The following is a 13763-nucleotide window of genomic DNA, read 5'->3' on the forward strand; positions in this document are numbered from 1 at the left end:
CTAGGCCAAGCTTCTCACAAGCCTTAGGTCTCTGCATGTTGCTCACTCCAATACAGAATCTCAGGCTAACCACAGTGGAGAGAGAAATAGCTGAGGAAAAATTTTAGGCATTCACCAATAAAATACAGTATATATTAAAAATGCTGTCAGTGTTTACTGCTAAAGTCAAGAGCATCCCTGGATTTAGGCTTTGTTCTATATTTCATGCTGAGTTGAACAGTAAATATTCAATCACAAGAATATAGTTTGAAAGTTCAGGAATTTTTAAGGGCCCTCAAACAGAGCTTAAAGTGACTGGCCAAAGCAAAGTGTCCTTCACAACATTCAGAACACACTGAGCTGATCCTGAACTCACAGCCCAACTCAAAGCCTGTTGCACAGAGTACTGCCTTTTAAGACGTGGTTTATGAAAGAACTAATCCACAAAGAAACCCAGGTTTGAGGGTTTGATGTGGGGCCACCCTTGGCTGTTCTCACCTGCTGTGGGCCAAGCCCAGCATGGACCAAGCTTTAACTCACAGCAGCCACAGCTTCTGTGGCTCCTGGCAGGACTTCACCACCAAAAAGACACAGGGCTCAGAGTCACCCAGAGAGACTTTATGGGGCAAGACCCAGAATCTGCTCCAGCTGTGGGGATAGCTGCTCTGCTTTGGAAGCACTTTCCAAGTGCGTTCACCTCTGAGTGAAGCCTTTCAAAAAGGGATCCTTTGCAAATTGGCCTTGTCTCCTGTTTTGCTTATTTATAAAACAGAACAAAAGTGTGAAATGCTGGAGGAGCAGGAAAAGGAACAAGTTTCGGTATTTTTCCCCCCTGGCCTAAGAAGTACTTAAGGAATGTTGAGTCTGTCTTGGTTTGCTAGAGGGTCTCCTGGGGCCCCCAAGAATGTTATTTTTCCCATTGCTTCCTCAGTAATTGTGCTTTCAGGATCAGAATTTCTCATCCAGAATACAGAACAGCAAAACCCCACCACTTTCCTGCAGTCATTAAATCTGTTCTTCTTTGTTTGTCAAAGCAAAATTGCTCAGCCCCCAACAGCCCAACTCCTCCCGGCAGAGCCCAGGCGGGTGCAGCCGCCGCTCATCCCGCACCACTCACCGCTCTGCGCTGGCCGGCCAGGAGACCAAGGGCTGCAGGGGGAGTCTTTTCAGAAACATTGTCTTTCAGAAAGATGAGCACATCTGTCTCATGGGCTTGCAAAACTCCTGGAAACGCAAGTGCAGGTTGCCAACTGAAAGGAGAGGAGATATGAAACAGGTTAATTACTCAAAGTGAGGAAAAAAGTCAAATTATTCCAATGAGGGATGCTTGTATTTTAATAAACTGACACACTCTTTACCAGGGAGGGCTGCCGTCCCTTCCAGAGGGCACTGCTTCTGACAAGATCTGAGCTTGTTGGCTGGAATCACCACTAACACCTGAGACAGCAAACAGCTAATACTGACACTGTTCTTGTGCTAATGACTGAACCAAGATAACTGGAGTCCCTGGCAAGCTTCCCATTTAATTCAATTAACTCCAGCCAGGCCTGTGGAGGTTGCACCAGCCAGCACTAGAGAATGCCAGATCCCTGGATTCAGATGTTTAAAATGAAAAGGAAGCCTCCACCCTAACTTTCCAGCGCAGTTATCAGCAATCACCATCAGTCACCATCCCTGGAGCTGTTCAAGAAGTGTTTAGATGTGGCACTTCAAGATATAGTTTAGTGGTTGTGGTAGTTGGATTACAGCTGGACTCGATCTTGAAGGTCTTTTCCAACCTTAATGATTCTGTGACTCTGTGAATCCACCCTGCTGTTACAGAGCAGCCCAGCATCCTCAGCAGCTTCTACAAAAGGGTATGGAAATTTATTTCTTCTTTTCTGAGAAAATGGAAGTAGCTGATTTCATTGTGTATTTTTTATTTATTCTGAAATGCTCTGCTCTGTGTCAGCTCCAGCAGATGTTACACTGACCGCCTTCCTCGCACGTGGTGCTGGAGCTGCAGGAAGGTCACAATCCCCTGACACAAGGGCAGGTGTCTTGATGGCAAATCTGCTCCACACACCCTGGGAGCTGCTGACCTCCCCCTGGGGACCCACCACCCCGAGAGACTGAGGCTCCTGAAGTATTAGATGAAAAATGAAGCTTAACAGGGAAAAAGACTTTGAGTGGAAATTGACTTTGATGCTGGTTCAACAAATTGAACACTACTGAGTCTGAAAATGTCAAAATATGAATAAAAATAAGTAAAAAAGACATTTCTGACTCTTATTTGGAGTTTTATTCCCATAGAAAGTATAAAAAAGCTTTAAACTTTGGTTTTGAGGTCAGAACAAATAGAATCTATATAAATTCCTCATCAGACACATAACTGATTTCATTAATCCCTAATTTCATTTCAAGGTAATTTCTTTAGAAAACAAACAGTAGAAAATCTAACCAGTGTCCACTGTGCAATCATAGAACCAAGGGGGTACAATGCCAGGTCTCTCCTTCCCCAGACTCACAAGACACGTGACTCCACTAACACCATTAGCTGCTTTTTGCAAACAACTGTGGGGAGGAGGAAACCTGACCCACTGCCGGTGTTTGTACAGATGGGGCTCTCCATCAGGTCTGGGCCACCCCCCGCCAGAACCAGAACAACTTGAGGCCAAATCTGAGGAATGTGTGAATCCAAGGGCACTGGTGAGACCTCTGTGAACCTCTGCACACCCTGTCAGGAAGCACTCCAGGCTGCTCAGCTGGTGGGACATCCCTGACTGTGGTGTGTGAGCAGAGAACGCCCTGTGCTGCATCTGGGGCTTCTGCTCCTGCAGGCTGCCCTGCACCCCAGGTGGGGAACGAGCAGCCCTGTGGATCTTACTGATGCCAGAGTATTCATGCATTTACCTGCAGTGAGTGAGTAACCTTCTCAGCACCCTGCTACCACAAACCAAGTTCACAGTGCAGCTGTCTCAGGAAAAAAGAAATCTTGTGAATACAGACATGGCCAGACACAGATAATGATCCCCACCATGTCACTTCCAACATGCAGGGTATTTAGCCAAGGCTGCAGGGCATGGCATGACATTGCTCTGCAGGCAGAAAATTCTGCCCTGGGCCACACTCATCAGGTTACACACTGCAGCTGCATCAGGGCTGAGACCAGCAGCCCCTGGGTGCCCCGAGCAGGGTCCCAGAAGCAGAGGCCGTGCAGGAGCAGGGCCCCAGGCTGCCAGCTCCTCTCACCTCTCTGGTCCTACAGCCTGACATGAAACCTGTGTGATGAGCTTGTCAAAGCATCGACCATTCGCTGACAACTGCACTGTCAGTTCAAGCTCACAGAAACATGAAGAAGGGGTTTGGTACCTTGGAATTCTGATAAACATGTAATATAAATTAACCAGGAAAAATTAAGCTTCAAGAAAATTGCTGTATCCCCTCAGCTGATACAACTTCCAGGTCTGCGTGTTAGTAAGAAGATACTCTCCAAATGTTTTCCTTTTACTTTTGAACATTTTTCTACTTTAAGCCCCAACAAGCTGCAATGTATTTGCCCACTCACATTATTTAGTTAAGAAGTTTTGAAACAGAAAGAGATCTGCATAGATGTTTCCTCAGTGGTGCTTTTGAAGTGTTATGTCTGGGATAACTGGTAAAATCCCTAGAAGTCTGTACACTGCCAACATAAATAGAAAGTATATTTAAGGACCAGGGATTATCCATTCCTTGACAGGGCTGTGTTACATACCACTAGCTGTCATACATGCTGTCAGTTCCTAGCAGCAATTTTGTTTGAAGTTCAGTCCAGCACAAATAATGCTCAGACAGGCTTTTCTCCTAGAAAACAAAGCCTTCAGACCTTCAAAAGGAGCTGCAAGGACTCATATGTGTCCACTCTCTTGGATGTACCTCAGAAACAGCATAAGCCAGCAGAGATTTCTGAAGCTTCAGAAAGTTTTGCTTTCTTTGTGTGAAACCTGGAAGAAAAAAAAAAAAAAAGGTAATATAAAAACCCAGGGCCTTTAAAAGCATTTCCAAATGCTGTCTTGATCCTCCTGCAAGTGTCAGGTTATAGGAACTAGACAATCCATTCAGAGCAGCTGCAGAGCAATGTCTAAAACTGCATCACCTGCTTCACAGAAGGAGCTGCCAATAGCATTACATGAAACTAAAATTAGAGGCTTAATTGAGCTCTTCAGTTACTGAAATTAATGACGGTTCAGCAATTCATGTCTCTGATTTTTCCTGACTGAAACAATCATAAAATCAGCTCCTGTTCATGCTTCTCCTTGCTCCAAGAGGAAAAACCCTGGCAGCCTGGCATGCCTTGCACACGGGGGGCCCATCTGAGCTCTGCCAGGGCTCTTGCCCTTCCCCACAGGTCCCAGGGCAGGAACAGACCTGGGAAGAGATTGTGTCTCCACACATCAGCACCATTTTACACAAACGGGATGTTGTGCTCAGCCCCAGGGCATGGGAACCACCACTAGCAATCTCTGGTGCAGGATATAATACATTAGAAATGGGCAAATAGAACCACAGGCAGGGTAGTGACGGGAGATGAGGAGAGAGGACCAACATGAGGGCAGCCAAGCTGTCAGCTACACGCTGACCCTCCAGTGCACTGGAGTTCAGAGGTGTTACTCGTGCTGAGTTTGCTACATCATTGAAGATGAAAAGAGCTATTTGCTCCTTTACTGGGGCCATTCAAAAATGAGAACTGAAGAATCAGAGAGCAGGACCAGGTTGCAGGACACACACCTGTGAGCACACACATCAGGTGTGCCCTGGAAGAGCCTCACCAGCTGTTCTGCCACCAAGGCTGAGATGGGATTCCCACTCCAAGTCCTCTGCTCTGCAGGACAGCTAGCTCAGTGCTACACCATCTTTCTTAAGCAGCAGCTAGGTTCATTAGCTAGCTCTAGAAGTTTGTTGGGTTTTTTTGCATAATAACTTTGGGATGCAGTTCTGGTCCATTGGAGCCAAGTGAAAAGTGAAGAAAAAATTTCAGGTTTCTGTAGTTCTTGGATAATTTCCTGCAATGCACTATTCACATAACAACAAAGAGTTAATTAATATTTAGTGTGAAAGACAATAAGTATAGACTTACATTAATATTATTGTCAGGACTTCCTCCTTGCCTAGATCCAGACAAATTCCCTGTGTTGTTGCCACCACATCCTGATGTGGTGTCTACAGCTGCAGTGTGAGAGCAGGCAGGGCCCTGATGGTGACAGGCACTTGGTCCTACACACGGCTGAGTCTTTGTGCTGCTGCTGCTCCAAGCAAACAGGGAGATACCCACATAAAGGAATAAGGAGGTGAAAGCATCTCCTAAAAACCCGATCAGGGTGTCAGAGTGGAAAACAGCCCAGCCTCTGTGAATATGTCTTGTAAACAAATCAGAAGAACTTTTAAGGGATGCAATACAATCTATAGAAAGGACCAGGAGCCTTTCCATTGACATCACAAGGGTATGTCACACATCTTAGGCAGAGGAAAATATACCCCATTCAATTGTGTGTGCCGTTTACAAGTTGAGGGTGTTGTTTTTTAAGATCCAGAATGAGAGATCTGTAGTTCCTAACACATTGCCATTGCACCTATGGCTCATAGCACTGAAGAAAGTGATTGCTCTGTTTCAGAGAGAGAAAATGTGTTGCAGACCTGCTGTGAGGAATCTGACAGCACGCAGACTGCTGCAGGCGTCCGCTGCAGTACCTGTGTGTGCTCCTCTGCCTGGGGTGTGCTCACCTGCCATTTGTGCAAGGTTGCTACAGTTCTGTTATTTAGTTCATTGTTCTCTTCAACGTTTGGAGTTTCTGATCCATAAATACATCCCCACATGGCAGTACATTTGGAAAAGTCACGGGGTGCTCCTGCCTCTGCTCATACCTGAATTCTCTGATGACAGCACCGAGCTTCCCAGCTAGTCCCTCTTCTGTGTTTCCCCAGCATCTGGCTTGCTTTTGATCTGACCCATAATTTTATTTGCATCCTCTGGTCCAGATGTTGCCCATGGCTCTTCACAACAATCTCCCAGTTCTGCTGTGACCCACATGGAAGGAAGGAGCATGGTAAAAGACCTGTTCTTCACCTGGGCTGCGATGAGGGCCTGCCTGCACAGACAGGACAGCAAAGCTGGCACGACGAGCAGCAGGTAATTGAGAGCACTCACCACACAGCTCCCTGCAGCTGGTTGGTTGTCTCTCTTCCTCCCTTCTTCCTACACTTGCTGCAGGCACAAAACATTCCCAGGCTCCCACAGTCATCCCCAGGGGTACACCAAGTCCATATGTTACTGTCCCTTTCACATGCATTTCCAAAGAGCCAACAAAATCCCTCCTCAGAGACACACTTCTCTGTGTACAGTCCATCCAGCAGCATGAAGAAACCTAGCCAAGATGGCCCCACTAAGCAATGACACGTTTCTAAGACTTCACTTGATATTCAGAGACACCAAGTGTATTATTTTGGGGTAAAATAATATATTCAGCCCTACTTCCAAAGCAACACACCTAACTTTTTCTTAAGTGAAAGCTTTTAAAAATTCTTTACTTTAAAATTCTCAGTTTTCCAGGAATAGAAACATCATCCTATATTATACTACAGACATCTGTTCATTCCAGCATTTTTATCAGTGTTCAGGGTTACAACCAGAGGTATCTGTCTATCAAAGCCTACAGCTTATGGCTGCCCAGGTAGGTGACACTGCTGGGATGCCTGTCCCGGCTCCTGGCGGGAACACGGCGTGGCAGGTCCTCCAGCCCCTGAGCTCCTCACAACATGTTGGGCTCCATCCCATAAAGCTGGCTGCAAAACACAGACCATCGACCAGCACGTGTTTTAAACATCAGGCTGTTTTTAGCTGACTCTCCCAGGTAATGGGGAACTTCACATTTTAAGGTAACATTGCATTCATTGGTGTCACAAATGATCGCTGCCTTAATCATCATCAAAGTACTTCCCTTTATTAAGTATCTCTGCAGAGTCCCACATGCAGGAAGATGTCAGACAACTCTCCAGGACACCAAGGCATCATCAGCACTAAGAGCTGCACTTTGAATGAAAGCTTAGACGTGGGGCTGGAAACATCTTCTCCTGAGCAGCAGCAATTGCAGCTCCTGTCACAACATGCTCAGCAGCAGCAGCTGAAGATCCCATTTCAAAAGTGACTGAATGTTATGATGCAAAGCTAAACACTCGTATTCACGCCTGTGACAGCCTCGGGAGCTCGTCTCCCTTCCTGTCTCTTACTGTATATGAATTATCCTCCCAAATAGCTCCTTTTCTATCAACAACATGCACAACAAAGCGGAAATCCCTGCAAATATTTCTGGTGCTGCTTCTAGCCAGAAATAACAGTAATCTGATCCACAAGTGAATTCCATTTCTGTTGCTGAATTCCTTTGTACAAATATCTTTGCCTTGAAAAGGTTTGGCAACAGTGAGACACAGGCTAATTTTACTTATAAGGTGTGAATCAAAGACTTTCAAGTTTCTGAATCACAGAAAGGAAGCGCCTGCAGCCTCTCCTACCACTTCTAACCGACAAGAGAAAACATCACAGTTGAGCTATTTTAGATGCCACCTCAGACCTACTTGCTGCAGCCCTGCAGGTTCCCGCCTCCCACACGCCCTCAGTTGAAGGCCCAGGATCAACCAACACCTGCCGTGCTCTTTGCTCCCACCAAGGCCGGGTTGTGTGGGGATGGGGCAGCTCTGCCATGAGCCACAGCAGCCTCAGCACTGCCCACCTCCCGCTGGCTGCAGGGCCAGATGCTGCCAGCACTCCCAGACCTTCTCTCCATCACAGCAGCTGACTGACTCGACCCTCTCCACAGTGCCGAGGGCCAGGAGGCTTTGCCTGCCCTCCCAGCACCTCCACTTCCAACAGAGCACTCACTGCCCTGCCTCAGCTCAGGGGCAAGGGCGCCACATCTGCTGTAAAACAGGTCCTGAGGGGCTACAGATGACAGGCCTGCTAGAAAGACTATAGTGCATTGTCTGCAGGAGTGGAGGGTCCTCCAGCTCCTTCAGTCCATGGGATCTGGCCATTGGGTAGATTCTCCCACAAAAATCAGCATTGGACATGCTTAACCTTAATTATTTTTGTGCAGTGCCACTCTGCAGCCTGATGGTTCATCTCCTGCACAGCTCCATGGCAGATCACAGACATTTGTCAAACCAAGTTGTTCCCTGACAGTCCGTGGAGACATGTATTTGCCATCTGCAATCTATTCCTTGGTTTCTGGCACATGCTTTCACTGCTTTCTTTTGAAAGCTGTGTCAGATTTCCACGGGCTTCTTCACAACCTCTGCTAGCAAAGCCTCACACAGTTTAATTGTTGACAGCTGTGTCATGAGCAGTATTTTGTGCTTCTTTTGTTGTTCCTCCTGCTGCACACGTTGGAGTCGCTGTGTCCAGGCTTGCTGGGCTGCGCAACACGCTCCAGGACATGGGAAGTGGAGGATGACTTCCAGGAGTGTGTCACTGGGGGGTTTGACTGCTTGTTACAATTCTAAGGACGTAGCTGCAGATCCATACGTTAAAGCAACGACAAGCAGAAGGCATTTGAGAGAAGAGGTGGGAAGCTCTGCAATTAGAAATTATTGATAAGCAAATAATAGAGTTAATTAGTATGAGCACATTACTTACAGCTATTAGAGAGCTATGGGTCATTTCACAAAGGAAAAATCCAGTGGTAGCAACACATTTGTTGGAGTTAGGAAAACTTGCAAAGTTATATTTACCCACACATTTTACTCAGCACAGTGTCACACGAAAAATACTGTGCTGGATAAAAGGGAATCTCTCCTTTTCCTCTCAAGGAGTTTGAATTTCAATTCCATGTAAAGAAAAATCCAGCTAAAAAAAAGTAATAAATCACTACTGATTTTTTTTTCCTAGGCAGAAAAGGGACTGCAAATATGTACAGAAGATGTGGTATCTGAGAGCATTTCTAGGAGGCGTGAGGTTGTGATAATACTCTGAAAGACAGAAAATGCTGGAGACTAGACTGTTCTCTCTTCTGCCAGGCTCAACTCATATCTGAAACATCTGTTCACATAACTTGAGATGAGCTCTCAGTCAAGTAACAAGCACAAACTCTTCCTGACATCAGTGCAGAACCATTATCAGTCAAGCTTTTTGTGGAAATCTAAGAATCCAGACACTTCTGATGTTCCCTACAAGTACAGAAGAATGATGCATTTTCACTACCAGCAAACCACTTGCAGAGAAAAATTAGCACTTTTTACAAGAGTTCTTTGTTTTTTTCTAGAACTAAGCTGTACACATTGTCCTTTAGGAGCTATTCAAACTGGCCAGTAATAGCTATATTTATCATAAATCTCAGGCCAGCACAAATGGCACTTAAACAGCGGGTCTTAATTCAGCCTATTACAAAGATAAACATCAGTGGGAAACACTCAGTTTTGAACATGCACTACCACTATTAAAAGCATAATCCAAAGGGCAGAGAGTAGGATTACAGCTGAAAGTCTTGAGGGCAGAATTTACTTGCAGAATTCACATCCAGACCTCAGCTCAGGGCTTGCATCCCTTGCTTTATCCCCAGGTGTGGCAGAAGAGGGATCCAGGTTTCCTGGAGGGCCCAATTCCCATAGAAATGTCCAAGTGTATTTACAAGAGGAAAAACTTCTCTGCCTATATAAGATATAGTGAGTTCAGAAATAGCATTAGTGGCAATAGCAACAGTGGCAACTCAAGTAAAAAGCCAGAGAACCATGTGCTTCTGGAGCTCTTCCTGGCTTCTGCAGCTCTGAAGTGAGCTTTGCCTGCAGCCCTCCAATACATCTCTGCCTTCAACAGAGGTGGTCAGGGAAAAGGCTTAGAAATCAGGGTCGGTGTCTGGTTCTGCTCCCCACTCTACATGTGCACGCACAAGACAGTTTCCATGCTGTTCCCAAATCCTTTGTCTGCACTGCCTGTTTAGTGATGGCTAAGGAGGAACTGCCCCCAGCTGTGTACCTCCACACGACCCTCTCTCAAATCCAAGGGAACTGGATTTGAAGTAGAGGGCACTAAAAGCCACAGGAAGAAGAAAAGAAATATATATTTTAAAAAAAAAAAAATATTAAAAAAAGTAGTACATAGCATCCGGTAGCTTTCCGGGGGGAAAGAAGGCCATTCCAGTTATTTTTGCTTTCTCTTTGTCCAACAGTAGATGGAGCTCTCCTTTCACCAGCTCCAGCAGCCCCTCCACGCCTGCAGAACCGCACATCCCGGCACTGTCATTATTCTGTCAGCACCTGCAGGGCTGCTCCCTCTGACGGATCCGTGGCGGCCACAAAGGAGGGATCTCGGGCTGCCTGTCTGGCATCGTTCAGCAGCATGAAATTCCACGAAACTTGTAAATGACAAAAATGTCTGATTAACCACAGCGTGGCTTTTCCTTCCAGTTACGCATTGTGGAAGAGTCTTCCTTTCTTTTGTAAATTGCTACCCTGATGACGTGGAATTCAGCAGTTTGGGAAATGAAAAGACATGTTTTATTTCTCTTGCAAAATAAGGAATGACAAGTTTTGCTTGCCACGCTTACAGAGAATGTATCTATGAATTGTATCATGTCCATGAGCACTGAAGACTACAGCATCCAGAGGATTTTACAGGAACTAAAGGTCAAAGGATCTGTGGCAGATTTCTCAACCCCTGCTTGCAGATCTGAAGTCTGCAATCTGCATGTAACAGCAGGACCGAGGAGGAGGAGGGATGAGGGAGAACACTGGCATTTCCTTGCATCTCTGCAAGCTGGGAAAAATTACAAATGCATGTGTTGATTTTCTCTCCTCCCCCATCTTCATGTGCTCCTGTGAGTGACTCCAGTACAGCCCTGCACAGACACAGCGACCCTCCCAGTGTCCTGCACCACAGGACCAGAACTACGGGTTGCAGCTTCCTCAAGACATGTCAGTCAGATCTTCTGCAACAACAGCTGACAAACTAAATGCTTCAGAGAACTGAGAGGAAAACCAGGCTGTGCTCCTTTTTCCTTTTTTTTGGAGGGAGGCACATTTTGCTTCATCCTGCTGCACATCCAAGTGCAGGCTTGACTTCAAACAGGACTAAGAACATGGTATCCACTGCCAGGGAAGGCTATCGTCAAAGCCAGTGTACAACTTGTTGTTTTCTGGAAATATTCTGCTATAAGCAATATATAAAAACATATTTTGACTTTTTTACAAGTCTTTGAAGATTTCGTGTTATGCAAGTAAGAAAACAGAGAATACTGTAGAGTTACATGAGAGACTGGAGATTATATTTGCCAGCAAGGTAACCCAATAACCATCTATTCTGACATTCAATAATTAAAGAGAGGCCCCCTGCAGTGAACTGCTGGGTGATTATCTCTCAGCAGCAGCTGTCCTCAGCCACAGAGAGGTGCCATCACCTGCAGACTGACTCTGGCAACCACACACCACATCTTCACAGTCAGTTACTGGAAGGCAAAGGGGCAAGACTTTCAGTATAACTGATTTTTCATTTCTCTGAAGAGAAGCTGGCAGAGGGAAGACTAGACAACCTTCCATGAAGACAGGGGTTTCAACTGACCAGACAAGCTGCGACTGACTTGCTGGGTTTGTCTTGATCCTCCTCTGACTCTGTGGAGGCCATAATGGTCTGTGCTTCAGCCCTAACAAAGCAAAAATCTAGGTAAGGACTTTGGCTTCTATTCATTAAAGACCAAACCTCAACAGCTGACAAATTAAATACTTCAGAGCAGTGAAAGTTAGACAGTCCTGCAGTCACGAGTGTTGGCATATGGAAAGCTGCCACTGAGCTAAGAATAGCAGTGTCTACCGCAGCAGAGAGGGAGGTCCCGGTGTCCTAGAGCAAGCCATGTGTCTGGGCACTGGGAAGACAACCATCAGGCATGTTTAAGGAGCACACACTTGCTGCCTTCCTGCCAGCTGTTGGTCTTTTGCAACCACGGGACAAGGGCAGCAGACTGCAGGCAACAACACTGCTTGGGACAAATATCAGGTTGGGCTGTGCTCACCAGGCTCCATCTTAGCAGAGGAACTTCCTGTAGCCACAGGAGTGGAGGTTCCTCCACCAGCACACTGCCTCCTGGAGTACAACTGCTTTACTTCATTGAGAAATGGACAACTGGCTCATTTGTCATACATTTGTGTTTGCATATTCTGGACACCTGCCACTTTCTCCAATTACTTCAGGCATCTGTGAAGAGCATAAAACCACCTGGGGACAAGTCTTCCTTGTCCACTCCAGCCTGACCCCTGCATCATTTCCTTGGGTGCAGTGGAGCTGTGCTGTTGAGAAATGGGAGGAGAACCAAGGTCAGGAGCAAAGCATGCAGGTATTACTCACAACCAGAGATGGAAAATTATTTACAGACAGGTGGTTATGAAGCTAATCAATAGAGCTTGCACAAGGTATTCACCCGTTAATGAGTGACAGAGGAAAGCGACTTGGGATGGCTGAAGGGCAGAACAGCAGCCAGGTTACCAACTTCAGTCATCTACAAAATAACCAACTCAAGCAGAGACAGGAAAAACAAAGTATGTGAGGTGCTACCATGGCCAGCAGCAAGACCAAGTCCATACTACATTTCCCCAAGAGGAGAGGCAAGCACACGTGAAACATGCATCACCCACACATGGGTAGCTCTCTTGGGAATGACAGACAAGGCTGATTCACAGCACTCCTCCTAAATAGTGTCCTACACTCTGTAAGGCAGAGAGGTGACAAGAGATAATGGGCACTAAAGAGCAGAAGTGAGATAAAGCACTAAAGAGAAGAGGGAGATAAAGTGCTGAAGAGGAGATAGGCATGACACAGGCACACACAGAGGAACCAACTCTAATACAAAGCACAGGCAGGCTCTGCCTGCTTCAGCACTCAATCACTACTTCTCCTCCCAGAGCATCTGACTGTATACTTAGAAGACTTTCAAAGTACCAAGTTGTAGAAGCTTTTAGCTGCATTGCTACTGAGCAAGCTGGATAGTAAGGGGGAAACCAAGTGGAGACAGTGTAATTCTGCTGCTAAGGACCCAACAGCCTTGGGAAGAGCTGCAATGGATGGCTGAGCATGTCAGGGAGAAGCAAAAGGAAAGGAAACTCTCCAACAAAAAAAGGCCCAGGTGTCTCAGATACACAAAAGGGGATTTCTGTCCAACTGTCCCTTTCAGAGCACCTGTGAAAACAACAGACTTAGGAGCTACCAGCACCTTCTTCCCTGAGCTTGTGCACATCACCTGGTGCACACACCCAAGCTCCTGTTCAGTCAAGCCTAACAGTGATTGCCAATAATGACGGCAAATGCTCCCAGGGCTTTTCACTGTAGGTATATGCTCCTGAAAAAGCCTCTGCCAGCAACTGTAGCAAGAAAAAATAACCTCAAAAAGAACCTGCAAGTTCTTCTAATTAATGCTTCAGCACTTTCTGATGAGAGCTGGTCAGATCAGAAGCACAGAGACTGTCTGTCAGTTCTGTCTCTCTAGCTGTTTCCAGCACACAGAGCTGGCACCTTCCACGTGTGGAAGGCCTCCACAAGCAGAACCTAGCTGACAATTTCACCCGTACAGAGACTTCACCTATCAGTACTGCATCATCCACCAGCAGAGCAAGGCATTTCATTTGGAACAAGCTCAGAGCTGCAGCAGGGGAGTTCACCACTAGTCCCTTCGAGCCTGCCAGAGCAAGGGGGGTTGACTCCCACAGCTCTGACTACTGGGCTTGTCACCAGTCAGGAAGGACAGGGAATACAAGGTGCTGAACACAGCCACAGAAAGATTGTTGGCACCAAGGAT

The 13763-nt window shown here is 46.3% G+C and overlaps 1 long non-coding RNA gene across 8 annotated transcripts in view; it reads right to left on the bottom strand.

The window, feature by feature from the left end:
- Positions 1–13763, bottom strand: part of LOC127387833 (uncharacterized) — a 70077-nt gene that overhangs the window by 28678 nt on the left and 27636 nt on the right. For 5 of the 8 annotated variants that reach the window (XR_007890218.1, XR_007890217.1, XR_007890213.1 and 2 more), the window contains 2 exons: positions 3713–3941; positions 1097–1229 (listed from right to left, as the gene is read on the bottom strand). This is a non-coding gene — a long non-coding RNA (uncharacterized LOC127387833). The remainder of the gene's footprint in view (positions 1–1096; positions 1230–3712; positions 3942–13763) is intronic. The other 3 variants (XR_007890220.1, XR_007890215.1, XR_007890219.1) reach the window with 2 other exon arrangements.

Source organism: Apus apus, chromosome 8, assembly GCF_020740795.1.
Source record: "Apus apus isolate bApuApu2 chromosome 8, bApuApu2.pri.cur, whole genome shotgun sequence".
Taxonomy (NCBI): domain Eukaryota; kingdom Metazoa; phylum Chordata; class Aves; order Apodiformes; family Apodidae; genus Apus; species Apus apus.